The 21,040-nt window shown below is 37.2% G+C and overlaps 1 protein-coding gene across 1 annotated transcript in view; it reads right to left on the bottom strand.

The window, feature by feature from the left end:
• Positions 1 to 3,143, bottom strand: part of GTF2I (general transcription factor IIi) — a 140,535-nt gene extending 137,392 nt beyond the window's left edge. The window contains exon 1 of the mRNA XM_004380767.2: positions 2,183 to 3,143. The gene's annotated coding sequence lies outside the window, so the exon portion shown is untranslated. The remainder of the gene's footprint in view (positions 1 to 2,182) is intronic.
• Between the last annotated feature and the right edge of the window lie 17,897 nt (positions 3,144 to 21,040).

Raw genomic sequence — 21,040 nt, 5'->3', positions numbered from 1 at the left:
CTTGAATACTAAACTTTCACTTAAAGAACAATAAAATAAAATTTAAAAAATAAATAGTATTGTGATAAAAACACTAATATACTGTATAAATATTAAACTCAAGATTCGAAACACTTTTTTAGGAGGGAATTCTCAACTTAATACTATAAAATATACTGAAAACAAACTTAATTTCGGTGTAGGTGACATTTCACTATTAATACTTTTAATAGTCAAGCAAAATTGGCTAAGAATTATTCACAAAACACTAGAAATACCTCATACATCAATAAAGACAAAGTGCAATAAAATATGTAATACTTTAATAATCAACCCAGTTCTAAGCTGAAAAACTGCCGTAACATTACACAAAATAACATTGTATTACAAATATAGGTTTAATTCATACACAATTATACAGTTCATTTAGAAAACATCATTGCAATAAACCATAATTGCACCTAATTAAAAGAATGTCCTCTAATATTTTCTCATTTAAGCTATCCCTGTTGTCTCACAAGATGAATTTCAAACCTGAGAAAGCTCTCTCATCACTGACCCGAGAAGCTGGTGCGCCCAGAACTACCATAGCAATTTCATATAACTAACTGGGCATATTGCAAACGGTTTTCTTCCCAAAATTCAAGAATACTTTTTTTCTCTCCACTCGTTGTACGCCATCAGAGCTTGTTAATATAGCATCAGGATTAACGGTACGGTCGTTTGATATCAATTTAACTTTTTTTCTTTCGTTTTGAGAAATAATTCCATCTCATCAACATCATCATTTGAAACAAGAGTATTCCCTGAATTGCTTTCCTTTGTTACACTTTCAGTATTGCTCCTTTTCAGATTTTCTATCATTTCCCAGATGCTTTTTAAATGCAATATGGCCTTCACCTTAAGTTCAGAACTAATTAGAGTTTGATAACGAGGATCTAGATAAACTGCTTCTAATACGCTGGCATTTTCAATGATAACTTTTTCCCTGACATTAAATTTTCAATCAGTGTGTTTCCGAACGTATTATTAAGAGTTCTTAATTTTAGCTTAGTTTCCACCCACATACCAAAACATCACTCACAATTAACTGTTCACTTTGCAGTCTTACCGTCACTTTCTTTAAAGGTTTTAAAGTTTCCAAAATTAATCTGACATAAGTCCATTTGTCATTAGAAAAGTAGTATTTCCTATTACTCTCAGCTAATACGTCACAGAGATTTCTGCATCCTAGTAAGGTTTCTAACATGGTGTATATACTGTCCCATCTTGTTGGGCAATTCAGTACAGGTTTCCTTATTTTCCGAAAATTGAAAATTTGGTAGACAGTGTCGGAATACAAGGTATTCAAATGAGTTCACGACATACTTCCAAAAATTCTTCCAGGTCAGCATCCTTTATTGTGTCTTTAATAACTAACTGAGGTGTGTGTGCAGCATGCTTTATACCAGTCATCTGGTATAAAGGGGGTTTCACCACGCTCTAGGCTGGTGCATGTCTGCAACTCAGAGTGCTCTAAGTCAGAGTCTTCAAAACTGTCATTTTGCAATGACCTTTGCCATTCAATTTCACTATCATTTCTGAGCAAATCAACAAATTTACTCGTATTAGAACTGTTATCCGTGGTTACAGAATAAATCTGTTGTAAATCAGTGTTGTACCTCTCTAAACTTTGATACACCGTGGTTTTTGTTTTTTTTTTTTTTAACTGTAGTTCAGGTGAAGCTTTACAGAGCAAATAGTTTCTCATTAAACAGTAGCACACATACTGTTTTATGACACTGGTTAACAACCCCACAACATGTCAACCCTCTCCCTGATACACAGTGTTTTTTGTGTACAGACCTGTGTGTCTTTCTTTTAATTCTTTCATTCCCAGTGTCAACAGATGTATCTTACCGTCTCGTGCGAACTGAGCGTTAATGCCTAGACTTGACCAACTCAGTGTACTGGCAACATGCACTTTCAAAGAGAATATTTGTTTTTCTAGATTATTACTAATTTTGGAGCTAAGTTTTAAGGACAAGCAAGGTATCATTTCCCTAATATCCTCTGAGTTTATTGGAAATTTTTGACCAGTTGAAGTAATAGTTGGACTTAACGTTTTACGGAATCCGGAATATTCAGTTAACTCAAAGGAACAACCTTTAACAGTAACTAATTCCACACATGCATGGACAACTGCTTGTTTATCTAATTTCACCTTAAGGCATTCTGGAACGGCAAACTGGGCTAATGTTTTTTGTTGCTTATTCGGAACACTTGAGACACTTCCTTCAATCTTCTTAGTCTTCTAGCTTTGTACCGCGTTGTATTCATCCGTATGGTGACGCTTCAGGTGCCTCTCTAAATTCGCTGCATGGTCTCCAACCATATCTGTGTTGCAAATTTTACACGTGCTTTTATTTTCAATCTTTTCATACTTGAAAAATTCTCGACATGGATTTTCTCTGGGTCGTCCCATACTAGAATTCAATGGATAAGAAATGGTATTAACATTAGGGCATATTATATAATCACTATATTACATTACAGTGAAAACAAGTCTTAGACTTTGATAACATAAAAGGAATAGAATACATAAATACACTTGTAGATATGAATTAGAGCCAGTATGTATTAAAATGCTTCTAGGCATGTACTGCCAGTATCATCAGTAAAACCCGAATAACTTTGACTTTACATTTGCAGGGTTTGTCTTTCTTCCATTCCAAGTCCCGTTTTACAGCGTTCTCGTACATTTATCCAGCACCTTTGGAAGAAAAACCTCACTTCACAGTGATGCCATCAAGTTGTTTTCAGGGAAAGAATGGTATATCGCAGTTGCAACATTAATTGTCTTCCTGGTAATTGCTGATGTTTGTTAACATTTCCATTTGTGAGATACATATCAAATTTAAACATTTAAGTACAAACAATGTGTGATAGTACATTTAAATCGTGATTGAATACAGGAATGGAATCATCAAAAAAAAAAATTATACGCTATCTTCTATTTCTTGAATTTAAATACCACACTTTTAAAATGTAAATACTGTACGTTTAAAATGATAAACACTCACTTGACAAATTTCCATTCACACGAAACTCTGTTCAGAACTCGCTGCAGTTTAACCAGCTCTTTCAGATTTCTGACTACGAGTGTTCTCAGTCGCCGAGCTGCTCTCACATCTTTGGTGGCACAGCTTGCGGTATTGTGGGAGAGGTCAAGCACTGAGCGGAAACGGCGGACTCTGGCCTGTGAATCCTCCCGCACAACAGCAGTGATCACCTACAGCTGTGGCTGTGCAGCGTCGCTTCACGAAGCAGCGAACTGCGTCCTTAACAGCCACGTGCCAGAAGCATCTGGCACACAAGGGCGCCAGATGCAAATCAAGCATCAATGATCCAGTGGTCTTGCTTACAACTTAAAAATTATCGTTGAACCAAAAATAGCAGACTGAGAAAACTAACGGTTTTCAATTTTGTTTCGGGTTCAGAAAAACTTGTTTTTATATCCAGGTTTCGGTTTCACTCCGGTGATAATTTCAGTTTTTTCCAGTTTCAGTTTTTGGTTCTATTCCAGTTGGAGACCCTGCTGGGATCACCATAATGCAAGTTCAAGGATGAGTTCCTAGGTGTACAGACTGCCTTGCTTTTCAATCATTCTCATCCTGTTTGGGGTCTCCACTTATTGAGGGGAAGGGTCTTCTATTTGACACCTAAATTTTGCGCAGGCTCTGCACTTTGACTTCTGAGCCTCTTACTACACATACAAAAAAAAACCAAACCTGCTGCCATCATAGCAACCCTACAGGACAGAGAAGAACTGCCCCCCAGAGTTTCCAAGGAGAGCCTGGTGGATTTGAACTGCCGACCTTTTGGTTAGCAGCCTAGTACTTAACCACCGTGCCACCAGGGTTTCCCTCAGCAGACAAGGCTCTCAAAATTCAAGTTTCAAAGGTGGTAAGACTGGCAAATACCCTCAGGGCAAAAGTGATCTCCACTTTTATTATCAGTGAGTTCCCATTTTCCTTTTAATATTAGACTTTCCATATTAGCCCTTTAAAATTACTTATCAACTTTTTAATGTTTTTAAGAGAGTTTTGTTTTATAACTTTAGAACATTCTTGTTTGTTTTCAGCAGGAATAACTAGCCCCACCAACTCCAGGAACCAAACCTTAAACCAAACAAATACCAAACTCGCTGCCATGGAGTCAATTCCGGCTCATAGCGACCCAACAGGGTTTCCAAGGCTGTAAATCTTTATGCAAGCAGACTGCAACATTTTTGTCCCACGAAGCGGCTGGTGGATTGGAACTGCCCTACCTTTTGGTTAGCAGCCCACCGCATTAACCATAGCACTACCAGGGCTCCTTAAGAACCACACTTTACACACTCTTTATTCTCAAGAAAAATTTACAAATTAGCCAGAACATTGCATTTTTCGATTTAATTCTTCCATGCTGAATGTTTTGTGACTTCATCTTTTGTTTCCCTGATTTGATTTTAATTCTTCTATACAGTTTCAAAGATGAACCTAATTGGTCTCTTGCTGTTTTCATTTTTTGTCTCTTATCCTGGTTTGCTCTTGTCTTCTTTTCTCTCACTGAAAACAGATTCCAGCCATTCTCTAAAATCTTTTCTTTCTTTTTGGGGCTCAATTTCAGGGAACAGGTTTATATGTGTCCTCACTGGTCTGATCTGTTCTACCTCAAAATAAGCCAGTAATTAATTCCATATAAATTTATTTTTATTTGGTCATATGTCTTTTTATTACTGAACACCAAAAAATATATATATTTAAGTATTTTATAAGGAGCCCTGGAGGTATAATTGTTGAGCGCTCCAGTGTTACCCAAAAGATTGGCGGCTGGAACCCACCCAGGGGCTCCTTGGAAATAAGGCGTGGCAATCTGCTTCCGTATAGTCTGTTCTTGTTGTTGTTAGGTGCCACTGAGTCAATTTTTGACTCATATTGACCCAGTGTGATGGTGAATTGCACCAGAGGGTTTTCTACGCTATAATCTTTACGAGAGCAGATTGTCAGTTCTTTTCTCCCAGAGCTGCTGTGTAGGTTCGAACCACCAACCTTTCAGTCAGCAGGAGAGTACTTACCCATTGTGCCACCAAGGATGTAGATAACTGTTTTCAATTCTGTAATTATCCAACAGGTTTAAGAGCAAAAAAAGGAAATACGTTTACCAGAAAAATATTTTGTCCAAACTTAAGTTCTTGACCTCTACTCTAAAAAATGTCATGTGACTTTCCTGTCCTTATAGATGTTCTTTACCTGGGACAGTACTCTAAGATAAGCCTATCTCTTCCTTAGTTCTTTGGTATTCTCCAGTTGTCTCCATCCTTTTGAGATCTAGTCTCAGGTTATTTTTTGCATATGAGAAAAACTAAAATTTTCCAATTCATTTATTAAGAGTCACTAGAGCTAAGTTTCAGCAAAATTAAATGATTAAAGGCAACATCACATGCTTGAATACACACATTACTAAAACATCCTCAGTGAAAAGTATAAAACAACTCCAAGTATCACTTAATTCTAAGGAAAGTAAAATGAGATCTCAAATTTCATTTCTTTAAAATGATTAAGTACTAAGAAAAAGTTAAAAACATCTAAGATGTTACATATTTTGTCCGAAAACAGTACCTAAAATAAATGAAAAGGATCTAACCAGCTTAGGTTATCATGTAATGCAATCTTTAGGCTGCCTAAATCTTTCTACGTCTCAAAAATTGATGATATCTGATACCTCCATGTTCTACTTATAATTACAGTAAAACCTGCAAAAGCCAGAACCTGTCTAAGGCGGAAAGCTGTCAGAGAAGGAAAACACAAATATTTTCCACTAACAGAGAGCAATAGAAAAGTGGTAAGACTGCACCCTGTCAAAGGTGGAAAACTTGTGAGACCTGGAAAAACAAGGCAGTCCCCTTGAGTTCCAGTTTTCAGATGTTTCACTGTACTAAGCACTAAAAGCTAACCAACCAACCAACTAGTTGTCCATCGAGTTAATTCTGTTACGTGTGTCTGAGTAGAACTGTGCTTCACTGGGTTTTCAATGACTCATTTTTCGGGGGTAGGCTACCAAGCCTTTCTTCTGAGGTGTCTCTGGGTAGACTCAAATCTCCAACCTTTCAGTTAGCAGTGGTTTGCACGACCCAAGGACTCCCACTAAAAACTAAAGAATCTGTTTTTCAGAAGGAGGGGAAACTTATCCCTAAAATGCCGGTATACATTTAATACACATCAGTTCAGACTGTGAACACATGATTTATAAAAAAATGTATTAAATGTCATGAGGACGTACACAAATTCAAGTTGAGAGACACTGTATAAATTGTCTGCCCTGCAATCTTCAAAAAGGTCAAGGACATAAAACTTGGAAAAGACTGAGGAACTATTCTAAAGTGAAGCATACTTGAGAGACAAAACTGGATGAAAAATGTGATCCTGGATTAGACCCTTTTGTTATAACAGGCATCCATCATTAGGGCACTTCGCAAACTTTGACTAGGGTCTCTGGGTGAAAGGGTATGTGGAAAGTTTTTGTTTTGCTGTTCTTGAAACTACTTTCTAAGTTTAAAACTGCTTCAAAATCATTTTTTAAAGCATTAAGTGTATATGTGCTAAGCTAGCTAAATGCTTAAAAAGCTTTTGCTGCTTCTGCTGTCACGAGTGGAAACGTTACAACTGGAAGAAGAGTAAAGGAAGTTAAATGGTAAATTACTGATTACTATTTGCCTCTATTGGCTGAATACAGAAGTTGGAATTGGGCTGCTTTCTTCTTATATTTTAAGGAGGGAGTAATTGGAAATTCATAAAGATAAATATGTCCAAAAATGCACCCAGTTTTAGCTAAAGATTATCAAATAAAACTTCTCTGCACACATCAACAGGTAAAGCAGGGTCTTTTAATATGGAGAGTATTTAATATTGACTCTAAGTGTGTAAATTGGGGGTAGGCTTCTCTTATCTCAGCACCAACATAGTGCCTTGCACATAGTAGGCACTCACAACACATGTGGTGAATGAACGAATGAACACTAGACTCCTGGCTGAATTCTTTTTCCAATACTAGAAATTAGTCATATGGAATGCTATCAAATAGTAGATCACCAACAAGAAAGTAGAAGCCTTTTAACCTAGGTAATATAACCTAATTTTTCAACCCTGTAGCTATCTTGCTTATTAATAGTATACATAAAACTAACAAAGACAATGACCTCTTCAAACATATTTAGCAGTTAATATAATCTTTTATAGTACTTAAAACCAAAAATTAATTTTAGAATAACAGATTTGGAAATTAGTGTAATGGTGGGTAAGAGCACAGGCTCTAGGATCTTGCCTGCTTACATTTATATCAAGACTGTTCCTCGTGATTTCTTGGGTGAGTTAGCTTCTCTGTACCTAATTTTCCTCAACGTTAAAACAGGAACCACAACAGTACCTAGCTCACATCACAGGATTGCAGCGAGGACTAAATGAATTAATGGGGGACTACCTGCATAAGTAAGCTTATAACAAAACCACCAGTAGTTGTCGAGACGATTCCGACTTGTGGCAACCCCATATGTGTCAGAGTAGAACTGTGCTCCATAGTTTTCATGGCCGATTTCTCGGAAGTACATTGTTAGCCCTTTCTTCTGAGGAGCCTGAGTGGACTCAAACTTCCAACCTTTCAGTTACCAGCAGAGCGCATTTGCATCAACCTCATAAGAAGCTCTCAAAAAATGTCACCAGTTATTGTTATTGGTAGTCTAGCCCACCTCTTCCCACCCTCAGCTCTGAAATATTCTCCAATAGAGCACTTGCTACTTTAAAATAAATTCCTATTGTTGTTGTGTGCCATTGAGTCAATTCCCACTCACAGTAACCCTATAGGACAGAGGAAAACTGCTGCCCCATAGGGTTTCCTAGGCCGTAATCTCTACAGAAGCAGATGGCCAGGTCTTTTCTCCTGTGAAGCCACTGGTAGGTTGGAACCACCTACTTTTTGGTTAGCAGCCAAGCACCTCATCGTTGTGCCACCTAAATACATTGCCATTGAGTCGGTTCCGACTCACAGCGACCTTACAGGACAGAGAAGAACTGCCCCATAGGGTTTCCAAGAAGCAGCTGGTGGATTCAAACTACCAACATTTTGGTTAGCAGCCTGAGCTCTTAACCACTGTACCACCAGGGCTCATTGTGCCACCAGGGCTCCTTAAGTTCCTATTTTGGTTTATTGTAAGGACTAATTTTAAACTAGTCCAGTAAGGAATTTAAGGAGCCCTGGACTAATTTAAAACCAGTCCTTACAATTAATGAACCAAAATCTGCCTCTTTGTCAGTTCTGCCTCTAGAAAAGCCTCTATCCTCCTCCACAAAAGAGCTTTTAAAACGTCTTGTGCTCCCTCCACAATTCCCCCTTCTCCAAACAAGGCATCCCCAATTTGTCCCATGATTTACATGTGATATGATTTCTAAAACATTCCTCATCCTCACCATCCTCTACACATTCCCTAGTTTGTCCAGGCAATATCCCAGAACTAAAGATAACATTTCAGATAAAATGTCTCACCAGAGACTCACTAAACCAAACACCAAACCAGTTGCCGTCGAGTTGATTCTGACTCATAGCAACCCTGTAAGACAGAGCAGAACTGCCGCATACAGTTTTCCAAGGAGCAGCTGGTGGATTCGAACTACCTTCTGGTTAGCAGCCGAGCTCTTAAGCACTGCACCACCAAGGCTTTAGAGACTCATGAGGACCAGTATTTCCCTAGATTTCTATATTCCTTGCGTATTAAAACAGAATAATATTTTAATTCACATTTCTAAGAGCTTATCTCCACAAACTAAGTATTTTCCAGTGGGAAATAAATTAGGTTGATGTTTCATTCAGCGGCTCTGTTTCACAAATATTTAATAGCAAGGTACTAGTTATCACAATTTATATTAATGTGTAGTGACATATATACCTCAGGAGACAGGAGAAATAGAGCCAGAGAGCCCATTTTAGTTCATCTGACTTTCCTTAATTTTTAAAAATTATATATAATGGCAATTGCTTAGAAATAAAATTAGAAATCCCTAAACCAACTCTTTGATCAATATTCATTTTTAAATCAAGGCTTTTAAGTTTTTATAGCAGACTATGAATACATTTTAAGATACTAAGTTTATAATTTCCATCTGCTGAAATAAAGTTGGTAATTATATCAGTAAATACCAAGCAATCCCTCCAGAAGAAGCAAAATAAATTTGAAAAGGTTAAGATCTGAAGTGATTTGCAACTGCCTTTTATTCATACTTCAAAGTTATACTCTCAATTCCATTTCCAAAAAAAATTGAGAGTGCTAACGGAAGCAGCTAAATGTGATTTAAGTGTGTGTGCGTGTATGTATATATATATATATATATATATACATACATGCACATACGCGCGCGCGCGCACACACACACACACACGAATGACAAAATAATGAAATGACGCCAAGGAAAGAAAGAATCTGCCTAATTGTTAAAGGTGGATCACAAATTCAATTCTTAGTTTCACAGAGCTGAAACAAGGTCCAAAAAAAAACAAACAAAAAGCAAAATACACACACTTTATCAGCTATTCAGGAAGACCCACAATTGCCACTAAGGTTTAAGAGAAAATTTCCTAAAAGGTATTAATTATACTTTTAAATTAATAATCTAGACTTCAAGACAACAGCAGCTTGCTCTATCATTATACAACATCCTCCTTTGATCTTACTCCAATCTTAAAAATCATTTGGTAAGTGAAAGCTGGATAATGTATTCTTTGTCTAACTAGTATGAATTAGAAGAGAAAATGGTTAAGTAGGGATAATCTAATGTCCATCTTTATTTTTTGAAATGTACTGCTCACAGAAGGTAGCAGAGTAAAGCTATTATGAATGCCAGCTTGGGAATGGCGTCCAAGTTCGGAATTACAGTCCTGTCTCAATCTCAGCTGGCTGACCTTGGGACTCTTGACTCCAGGTTTACTAGTCGGAAAACTGACAATACCTGTCCTTACTCCAAAGGCTGTCATCAAAACGTCTGTAAGTACCTGACTCAGTGGTTTGTACGAGCATTTAGTAAATTTAATAAGCATTTAACAACCTTAAATTTCACTAAGATAGTTATTTTTAAAATACATGTGTATGTATGTTTGTTTGTATATAAATCTCCAAATCCAATCCTGATAGATTGAAAATAACTCATTTCCTAACTGCTTTAATTACCATCACTAAATAAAAAATCTATACTCTAATGGAGCAGGAAGATTAACAAGAAGAGGCATCAAAATAAATCACTGCTTTCTTTAAATAAGAGCCCTGGTGGCGCAGTGGTTAAGCATTCAGCTGCTAACCAAAAGGTCGGCAGTTCGAATTCACCAGCTGCTCCTTGGAAATCCTATGGGGCAGTTCTACTCTGTCCTATGGGGTCGCTATGAGTCGGAATCAACTCAACAGCTACGGGGTTTTGGTTTGGTTCTTGAAATAAAGTATGTGCATCTTTTAAAGCTTAAATTTTACTCAATTATGAAGATTTGATTCCATCAAATCTACTCTTCAAAGACTGTTTTTAAATGTTTTTAAGTTTAAAAAAGTCCCCCAATTCAAAATAATTTAAAGAAGTAAATTAGACTGAATATACAAACTGAATTAAAGATTCTTTACCCTGAAGTTCTCAACAAGCAATATCTGTCTATACTAGTATTTTCCAAGAAATAGACTGCACCTTAAATCTGTTTTCTGGGGCCTCACATGATGCCTAACCAGCTCAGAAGCCCCTCAACATGTTGGATAAGTGAATGAGTACTCTTCCAGACATAATAAAGGACCCTTTCTTTTCCAATAGAGGATTAACAGTAAACGATATTTCAAACACTCCTACAAATGAGGTTGCCACAAAAGAAAAAAGCTGTAAGGTAAGTAGACTCAAAAAAGAATATCTAATTACTCTCAAAGCTTTACAAAAGCAACTGTTCTAAGGTACAATCATCATGACAAAAATACACACGCTACAGACAATAATTTTTAACTTAGTGTAAAAACTACTATGATCTCTAGGAACTGGGCATGCAGATGGAATCAAAACACATGGCAGTTCTCACGAGTCCTTAAAGTACCAAATCTGCACAATCAGAGAATTTCATAGGCTTTGTCTACCAACCAGGGCTCTCTCCCACCCCATAATGACTTTTTTTCCTGGTAGTAAAATATTTTAACCAGATACCCTAAACCAAACCAAATTCTTCATTACTATTTCTCCAACTATAAAATACCACAGTCAAACCATATATAATACTTTAAAAAAAGCTCACATTATTTTCTTTGCCATACTACAAGCGCAAACCCTGGTGTCGGAGTGGTTAAGTGCTACGGCTGCTAACCAAAATGTCGGCAGTTCAAATCCACCAGGTGCTCCTTGGAAACTCTATGGGGCAGTTCTACTCTGTCCTATAGGGTTGCTATGAGTCGGAATCGACTCAACGGCAATTGGTTTGTTTTTTTATACTATAAAAACTTCAAAAATGACTTTGTTTTGACTTGCATTTCCCTAATGACCAATGAAAGGAGCCCTGGTGGTTAAGCACTGAAAGGTCAGTGGTTCAAACCTACAAGTCGCTCTGCAGGAGAAAGAAGTGGTAATTGGCTTCCATAAAGATTTACAGCCTTGGAAACCCTATGGGGCAGTTCTACTCTGTCCTACAAGGTCACTATGAGCTGGCATTGACTTGATGCAAAGGACTTTTTTAATGACTAATGATATTGAGCATCTTTTCATGTGTTTGTTGGCCATTTGTATGTCTTCTCTGGTGAAATATCTATTCATGTCCTTTGCCCATTTTTAGACTGGGTTGTCTTTACTGTTGTGTTCTAAACCTGTTGCCATCAAGTCAATTCCAACTCATAGCAACGACGAGTATAAATGCCCAATAGTTTCCAAGGCTGTAACTTTTACCTAAGCAGACTGCCACATCTTTCTCCCACGAAGCAATTGGTGGGTTTGAACCAAACTTTTGGTTAGCAGCTGAGCTCTAAACCACTGCAACACCAGGGCTCCTTTGTTGAGTTGTAGGGATTCTTTATTCTGGATATTAAACCCTTATCAGACATATGTTTCCCAAATCTGTAGTTTGCCTCTTCAATTTGTTGATAAAAGTCCTTGGATGTACAAAAGTTTTTAATTTTGATGAAGTCCCATTTATCTATTTTATCTTTTGTTGCTCATGCTTTTGATGTCATATTTAAAAAAAAAAAAACTAGGTCTTGGTGCACTACCCCTATGTTTTCTTCTAAGAGTTTCACGGTTGTAGGTGCTACATTCAGGTCTTAGAACCACTTAGAAGAGAGGCGTTACGGGTAGGAATGACAGACACAAATTTGTGTTCCCCAAAGGGGCAAACTCACCTTGTATGGTTTTTCTATGCTAGTAAGAGATTTGTTCAGATCCATCCAAACTCTCCTGACCCAAGGAAAGCAAAATGAGATCATGTAATTTAAGGGTTTTAATGTCTAAGGCCAAGACCAGATGTTAATTTCAGTTCAGTTCCAATACCTCACTTATCTTCTTGAAACTAATTTTGATAGGAAAAACCAATGTAGACAAAATTATATTGACATTTATGTTACAGTCAACAGTGAAAGCGTTAATTTAGATTTAACAAATTCTTTGATGAATATATAAGCAAAGTTTTCCAGAAAAAGAAGAAAAAAGAAAATCAATCAAACTGTTACTTCCTAAGTGAGTGGAGCCTGACCACAAACAAGCTTTTATCTCCTTTAACTGCCCTGTAAAGGCAAATAAATTGTAATTACCGTAAAACTCTTTTACTAGTTTCTATCTCAAAATTCCCAGTGGGAAAAGAGCCTCTAAAACTTACTATAGCATTAGTTACAGAAAACTATTTTTCCATTATAAACTCACCATTAGAGGTAGACATTCACAAATTCATGTATTCAACAAATAATGAATTTGTCAAGTACAATCTAACAGTCGTAGAGAAAAATCCCATGAACAAATTCTTGTCCTTTCAGAGTTTAAATGCTTATTATATGCCAGATACCATTTTAAACACTTCAACTCATTCATTAATCTTCACAACAGCCCTAACAGGGAAACAGGTTCTATTCTTAGCCCAACTCTTATAAATGGGGAAACTGACATATAAAGATGTGAAGTGATTTGCCCAAGGTCACACAGCCACAATTTGAATCCAGGTAGTCTGATTCAGAACGTATGTCTATATTCACTAAGCTGTAATCCCATTCTCAATCATAAATTCATTTTACCTGTCAAGTTATACTTTTGAAAGTAAATTCTTAAAATCTTATTCATTTTTTAAGTAAGTTACGATCAAGGAACAATTTGCGCCAATCTTCCCAACCACTTGGCCAATCACAGGCTATACTGGACTTTCTCACTAGGCCAAAGTGAGGAAAAGCAGATGAGTACTGCCAGAAATAAAACAAAAACAAGCATGGGACACTAAAACAAGGACTGTAGAAACTAAGAGGAAAAAAAAGAACAGGAAAACTGCAGTGGTAAGAGTTCCAGTAAAGCAGAGAACAAGAGAGGAGGAAAGTGATGAAGAACAAGAGGAAAGAATGTGTAACGTGGAAAATCAAGATACAACCTCCAGCCCTTCTGATGACTTATGCAAATACATTTTTACATTATGTACACACCTTCTAAAATGCTAATTTCTCATTTTATTGCTCCAGGCAGGTAACATCAGGTACATTTTTTGGTAAAACGGGTTATTATTCTTTATATTGCTATTAGACTATAAAACAATTAATTGCACTTCCTACTTTCTTGTAGTTAGTAACAATGAATAAGCTTAAGCCAAATAAATGGATATGACTTTTAAACAAAAATGATATCAATGATGGTTAGCAGATTGCCTTTAAATAAAATTCCTGCAATTATCCTTCAAGTGAACTGACTCAAACACATTTCCAAAAAGTAAAATACTGTTCTCAGACTATTATTTCTCAAACAACTCTTCAGAACTCTACACCAAAACTCTACACACACAAAATCACTTGATTAGCATTTGTTAAAGCCAGCAGCCATGAATAGGAATCGGCTCAACACCAACTGGTATAAAAACAATTTCATGGTAATTATACCACAGCAGTTATGAAGATAAATGCAATGTTAAAAAAGAACTTTTTTTAAAATTCTTCCTATATTTTCACTAAAAAATGAAACATTGGGTATCAATGAATTAGGTAGAATGCAATGCAAATAGCTGTTCACCAATAGTAACTGCTTAGTAATTTTCCAGTATTTTGTTTACAGCTCCTTTTGATAACCTGGAGTAGGGACCTTGACTTTTATTTTATGATTTGGAACAGACCATTAATTTATGGCTCATCAGAAATCATAGAACATACTTATATGCTAATATCATTCTTCCTACCTAGCCTGAGATCACTTTCCTCAGGGAGAAATACATTATAAGCAAACACTAAAAATTTTTCAACAAGAACCCCAAAAGCATACATTTTAATAAAAAAAAAGAACTGTGATGATAGCATATTCTTAAAAGCAACATCACTTAGATTTCTTATTCTGTACTTAAATCCATGGCCACTTTTTAAACTGGAGACTTACTAAAATTTTTTATTTTGTAATCATGGCTAACATAAAAAAAAGAAATTCTTAACTCTGAACCAATTTTCCAAGCAATCTACAGCAAGCAGTCCAAGAGTTATTTTCTGATCTTTAAGACCTAGTTTTAAAGCAATGAAAAGCAAACATACAGAATAAATTTCCCTGGAAACCAAAACCACACCCATTGCCTTGGAGTTGATTCCGACTCATACTCAGAGCATCTAGGACAGAGTAAAACTGACCCATAAGGTCTGGAAGGCTGTAATCTTTACTGAAGCAGATTGCCACATCTTTCTCCCCCAACAAGAAGCTGGTGGGTTCAAGCCACTGACATTTCCTTTCCATTAGCAGACAAGTGCTTAACCACTGTGCACCAGGACTCCTCTTAAATTTCCCTCATTTAAAACCAAATTTTGCACAATTTTCTATGTTTCTCAAAGTGAGGTCCTGAGAACAGGGCTTCAAACCAGAAAGGAATCGAAAATCAAATTGGAAAAAAAACCAATATTTTCACTGGCAGGAAACCGAAACCTGAATAGAAAAACAAAAGTTATTCGGAACCCGAAACAAAATTGAAAACCGTTAGTTTTCTCAGTCTGCTATTTTTGGTTCAACGATAATTTTTAAGTTGTAAGCAAGACCATTGGATCATTGATGCTTGATTTGCATCTGGCGCCCTTGTGTGCCAGATGCTTCTGGCACGTGGCTGTTAAGGATACAGTTCGCTGCTTCGCAAAGCAACGCTGCACAGCCACAGCTCTAGGTGATCACTGCTGTTGTGCGGGAGGATTCACAGGCCAGAGTCCGCCGTTTCCGCTCAGTGCTTGACCTCTCCCACAATACCGCAAGCTGTGCCACCAAAGATGTGAGAGCAGCTCGGCGACTGAGAACACTCGTAGTCAGAAATCTGAAAGAGCTGGTTAAACTGCAGCGAGTTCTGAACAGAGTTTCGTGTGAATGGAAATTTGTCAAGTGAGTGTTTATCATTTTAAACGTACAGTATTTACATTTTAAAAGTGTGGTATTTAAATTCAAGAAATAGAAGATAGCGTATAATTTTTTTTTTTGATGATTCCATTCCTGTATTCAATCACGATTTAAATGTACTATCACACATTGTTTGTACTTAAATGTTTAAATTTGATATGTATCTCACAAATGGAAATGTTAACAAACATCAGCAATTACCAGGAAGACAATTAATGTTGCAACTGCGATATACCATTCTTTCCCTGAAAACAACTTGATGGCATCACTGTGAAGTGAGGTTTTTCTTCCAAAGGTGCTGGATAAATGTACGAGAACGCTGTAAAACGGGACTTGGAATGGAAGAAAGACAAACCCTGCAAATGTAAAGTCAAAGTTATTCGGGTTTTACTGATGATACTGGCAGTACATGCCTAGAAGCATTTTAATACATACTGGCTCTAATTCATATCTACAAGTGTATTTATGTATTCTATTCCTTTTATGTTATCAAAGTCTAAGACTTGTTTTCACTGTAATGTAATATAGTGATTATATAATATGCCCTAATGTTAATACCATTTCTTATCCATTGAATTCTAGTATGGGACGACCCAGAGAAAATCCATGTCGAGAATTTTTCAAGTATGAAAAGATTGAAAATAAAAGCACGTGTAAAATTTGCAACACAGATATGGTTGGAGACCATGCAGCGAATTTAGAGAGGCACCTGAAGCGTCACCATACGGATGAATACAACGCGGTACAAAGCTAGAAGACTAAGAAGATTGAAGGAAGTGTCTCAAGTGTTCCGAATAAGCAACAAAAAACATTAGCCCAGTTTGCCGTTCCAGAATGCCTTAAGGTGAAATTAGATAAACAAGCAGTTGTCCATGCATGTGTGGAATTAGTTACTGTTAAAGGTTGTTCCTTTGAGTTAACTGAATATTCCGGATTCCGTAAAACGTTAAGTCCAACTATTACTTCAACTGGTCAAAAATTTCCAATAAACTCAGAGGATATTAGGGAAATGATACCTTGCTTGTCCTTAAAACTTAGCTCCAAAATTAGTAATAATCTAGAAAAACAAATATTCTCTTTGAAAGTGCATGTTGCCAGTACACTGAGTTGGTCAAGTCTAGGCATTAACGCTCAGTTCGCACGAGACGGTAAGATACATCTGTTGACACTGGGAATGAAAGAATTAAAAGAAAGACACACAGGTCTGTACACAAAAAACACTGTGTATCAGGGAGAGGGTTGACATGTTGTGGGGTTGTTAACCAGTGTCATAAAACAGTATGTGTGCTACTGTTTAATGAGAAACTATTTGCTCTGTAAAGCTTCACCTGAACTACAGTTAAAAAAAAAAAAAACAAAAACCACGGTGTATCAAAGTTTAGAGAGGTACAACACTGATTTACAACAGATTTATTCTGTAACCACGGATAACAGTTCTAATACGAGTAAATTTGTTGATTTGCTCAGAAATGATAGTGAAATTGAATGGCAAAGGTCATTGCAAAATGACAGTTTTGAAGACTCTGACTTAGAGCACTCTGAGTTGCAGACATGCACCATCCTAGAGCGTGGTGAAACCCCCTTTATACCAGATGACTGGTATAAAGCATGCTGCACACACACCTCAGTTAGTTATTAAAGACACAATAAAGGATGCTGACCTGGAAGAATTTTTGGAAGTATGTCGTGAACTCATTTGAATACCTTGTATTCCGACACTGTCTACCAAATTTTCAATTTTCGGAAAATAAGGAAACCTGTACTGAATTGCCCAACAAGATGGGACAGTATATACACCATGTTAGAAACCTTACTAGGATGCAGAAATCTCTGTGACGTATTAGCTGAGAGTAATAGGAAATACTACTTTTCTAATGACAAATGGACTTATGTCAGATTAATTTTGGAAACTTTAAAACCTTTAAAGAAAGTGACGGTAAGACTGCAAAGTGAACAGTTAATTGTGAGTGATGTTTTGGTATGTGGGTGGAAACTAAGCTAAAATTAAGAACTCTTAGTAATACGTTCGGAAACACACTGATTGAAAATTTAATGTCAGGGAAAAAGTTATCATTGAAAATGCCAGCGTATTAGAAGCAGTTTATCTAGATCCTCGTTATCAAACTCTAATTAGTTCTGAACTTAAGGTGAAGGCCATATTGCATTTAAAAAGCATCTGGGAAATGATAGAAAATCTGAAAAGGAGCAATACTGAAAGTGTAACAAAGGAAAGCAATTCAGGGAATACTCTTGTTTCAAATGATGATGTTGATGAGATGGAATTATTTCTCAAAACGAAAGAAAAAAAGTTAAATTGATATCAAACGACCGTACCGTTAATCCTGATGCTATATTAACAAGCTCTGATGGCGTACAACGAGTGGAGAGAAAAAAAGTATTCTTGAATTTTGGGAAGAAAACCGTTTGCAATATGCCCAGTTAGTTATATGAAATTGCTATGGTAGTTCTGGGCGCACCAGCTTCTCGGGTCAGTGATGAGAGAGCTTTCTCAGGTTTGAAATTCATCTTGTGAGACAACAGGGATAGCTTAAATGAGAAAATATTAGAGGACATTCTTTTAATTAGGTGCAATTATGGTTTATTGCAATGATGTTTTCTAAATGAACTGTATAATTGTGTATGAATTAAACCTATATTTGTAATACAATGTTATTTTGTGTAATGTTACGGAAATTCTTCAGCTTAGAACTAGGGTGAATATTTATCAAATGTTTTATTGCACTTTGTCTTTATGTATTGATGTATTAGGTTTGATAGCACACTTTATATTTCTAGTGTTTTGTGAACAATTCTTAACCAATTTTGCGTGACTATTAAAAGTGTTAGTAGTGAAACACCACCTACACCGAAATTGTTTGTTTTCAGTGTATTTTAATAGTATTATGTTGAGAATTCCCTACTAAATAAGTATTTTGAATTTTCCAGTTAACATTTATACGGTATGTTAGGAGTGTTATCACAATACTACTTTTAAAGTGACTGCTGCAGTAAATATTTTAAAAAACAGAATTTTTAAAAATTATATATTTTATCTCATATTTTTCTTTGTATTAAAATGTTTTCAAATAGTGATTAAAATTAAACACCATTGGCAGTTTAGATTTAATTATTAACGAATGTGCAGAAAGAAATAGTTTAATGTTGCTATTTTCATACATGGTAAAGAAGAGGCTCAGTGAGAAAGAGAAGACCCTCAAGGAGATGGATTGACAGAGTGACTACAGCAATGGGCTGAAATACAGCAAAGATTGTGAGGATGGCACAGGACCCAACAGTGTTTCCTTCGGTTGTACACAGGGTCACTATGAGTTGGAAGTGACTCAATGGCACCTAACAACAACTTTCAAAACTAATTACAAAATCTTGGGATGAACCAAATCAAAGTTAATATAAAAATGTACTATTATTTGCAATATAAGGAACAAGTTTGGTAACCATATTTCTTCAGATGAAATTGCTCCAGGTTATCCATTTGCAGAACGTAAATTGGTGATCAGAGAGTAAAAAAACCAGGTTTGAACCAGTACAAATGGGTTCAGTCATAGTCGACGAAGTGAAACCTGAACAGAACAAAATTTTCTGAATTGTAGTGAATCAGAATGGAACTCAAATGTAAGAAATTAAAGTTGAAGCCCTACTTGGGTTAGCAGCATCCACACCACCTGGGAACTTAATAAAAAATTCTAGTGGCCCCACCTCAGACCTACTGAATCAGGATCTCTCCAGCCACCAGTGCTTAACAAGCCCCCCAGGGAATGTTTATGGGAGCTCAAATTTTTGCCAGTGTTCAAATACTGGCATGAAATTTTACCGGCCGCTTAAGGAAGGGTAAATTTCCCTAACTTTTCTCAGCTTATTCCTCCTCTATAAAATGGGAATTATGGGTTATAAAAATTAAGAAAAATACATTTAAGGTGCTTAAGACCAACCAGAAGAACTAGATGGTGCCCAGCTACCACCAATGACCGCCCTGACAGGGAACACAAGAGTCCCCGATGGAGCAGGAGAAAAGTGGGGTGCAGAACTCAAATTCTAGTAAAAAGACCAGACTTAATGGTCTGAGACTGGAGGAACCCCAGAAAGCATGGCCCCTGGATTCTGTTAACCCAGAACTAAAACCATTCTCGAGGCCAACTCTTCAAAGATTAGACTGGACTATGGGACATAAAATGATACTCGTGAAGAGTGTGCTTCTTAGCTCCAGTAGACACATGAGACTAAACGGGCACCCTTCTGTCCGGAGGTGAAATGAGAAGGCAGAGAGGGTCAGGATCTGGTTGAATGGACACCAGAAATCCCGGGTGGAAAGGAGGAGTGTGCTGTCACAGTATACGGAGATCAATTAACAATCTGTGTATAAATTTTTGTATGACAGACTAACTTGAATTGTAAACTTTCACTTAAAGTACAATAAAAAATAAAACAAAAAAAAATAAGGTGCTTAAAACCAATGCCTGTGACATAAGAAACACGCAAACGTTAGTTATTATTACTACTCCTTGCAAGGCACTTGGATGGTTGCAGACTGAAAGCGGAATGGAAGGAGAACAACAAAAGTGAAAAAGACCTAGTCCCAGCCCCACTCCAGGAGTATAACACCTAGTGAGTAAAGCAGACATGTGTGTACGCCTGCAGAACCAAATAGAGGAAATAAGAAGCTCTGAGGAGGCACAAAAAAGTTGACTAGGACGTTCAGAAGAAACAAATTCCGACCGGACAAGTTAAGAGAAGGCTTTATAGAAGGGACTGCACATGAGCAAGAAACATTTCCATAGCCTGGAGAGCCCAGATCTCAATAAGTAGACAAAGGAAAGCTCAAGGCAGTGGACCCAAGCAGCTGAAAAGTGGACAAAAAAAGCAAAAATATTTAGTAGGAAATAAAGTTAGTCATCCCAAATCACAGCTCTTAATCTCGAAAAAGTCTCCTCAAGGCAGTCTCAGGTACATTCTCATTTGCAGATGAACTTTATCTTGTAAGTGCCCAGTAACTACTCGTCGGCAATCGTCCGCACAGTGGCCCATCAGGCCGATGAAGCCATTGTCTGCTGCAAAGTTGCCTAAGGGAGGCGAGAAGCCGCACAGAGGACGAATCTGCAGGCGTGAGGACTGATAACCCGACATCTCAACACTCCGCAGGAAAGTATTCGCGCAAAACCGTAACGGCGAAAATTCGCCTCATTAAAGGCAAAATGTGGATAAGAAAAGGTGGGGAGGGGGTAAAAAAAAAAAAATAGGGAAGGTGGTTAAAAAAACAGCGCTTTTTATTTTCTGCCTCCTGTCTAACCCCGTCTGGGCGCTGCATGGGTTCTTTCCACAGCCCGAAGGCCGAGTTTTCCTTCCGGGCATTGTATTTATTTCCCGCAGCAGGCGGGCCCCGCGGGGCCGGGCCCCACCTGGGCGCGGGGAGGGGCAGCGCCGCGCGCCCGGCCTCC

Source organism: Trichechus manatus, unplaced genomic scaffold (assembly GCF_000243295.1).
Source record: "Trichechus manatus latirostris isolate Lorelei unplaced genomic scaffold, TriManLat1.0 scaffold00077, whole genome shotgun sequence".
Classification (NCBI taxonomy): Eukaryota; Metazoa; Chordata; class Mammalia; order Sirenia; family Trichechidae; genus Trichechus; species Trichechus manatus.
This window is presented reverse-complemented; position numbering and strand designations above follow the sequence as displayed.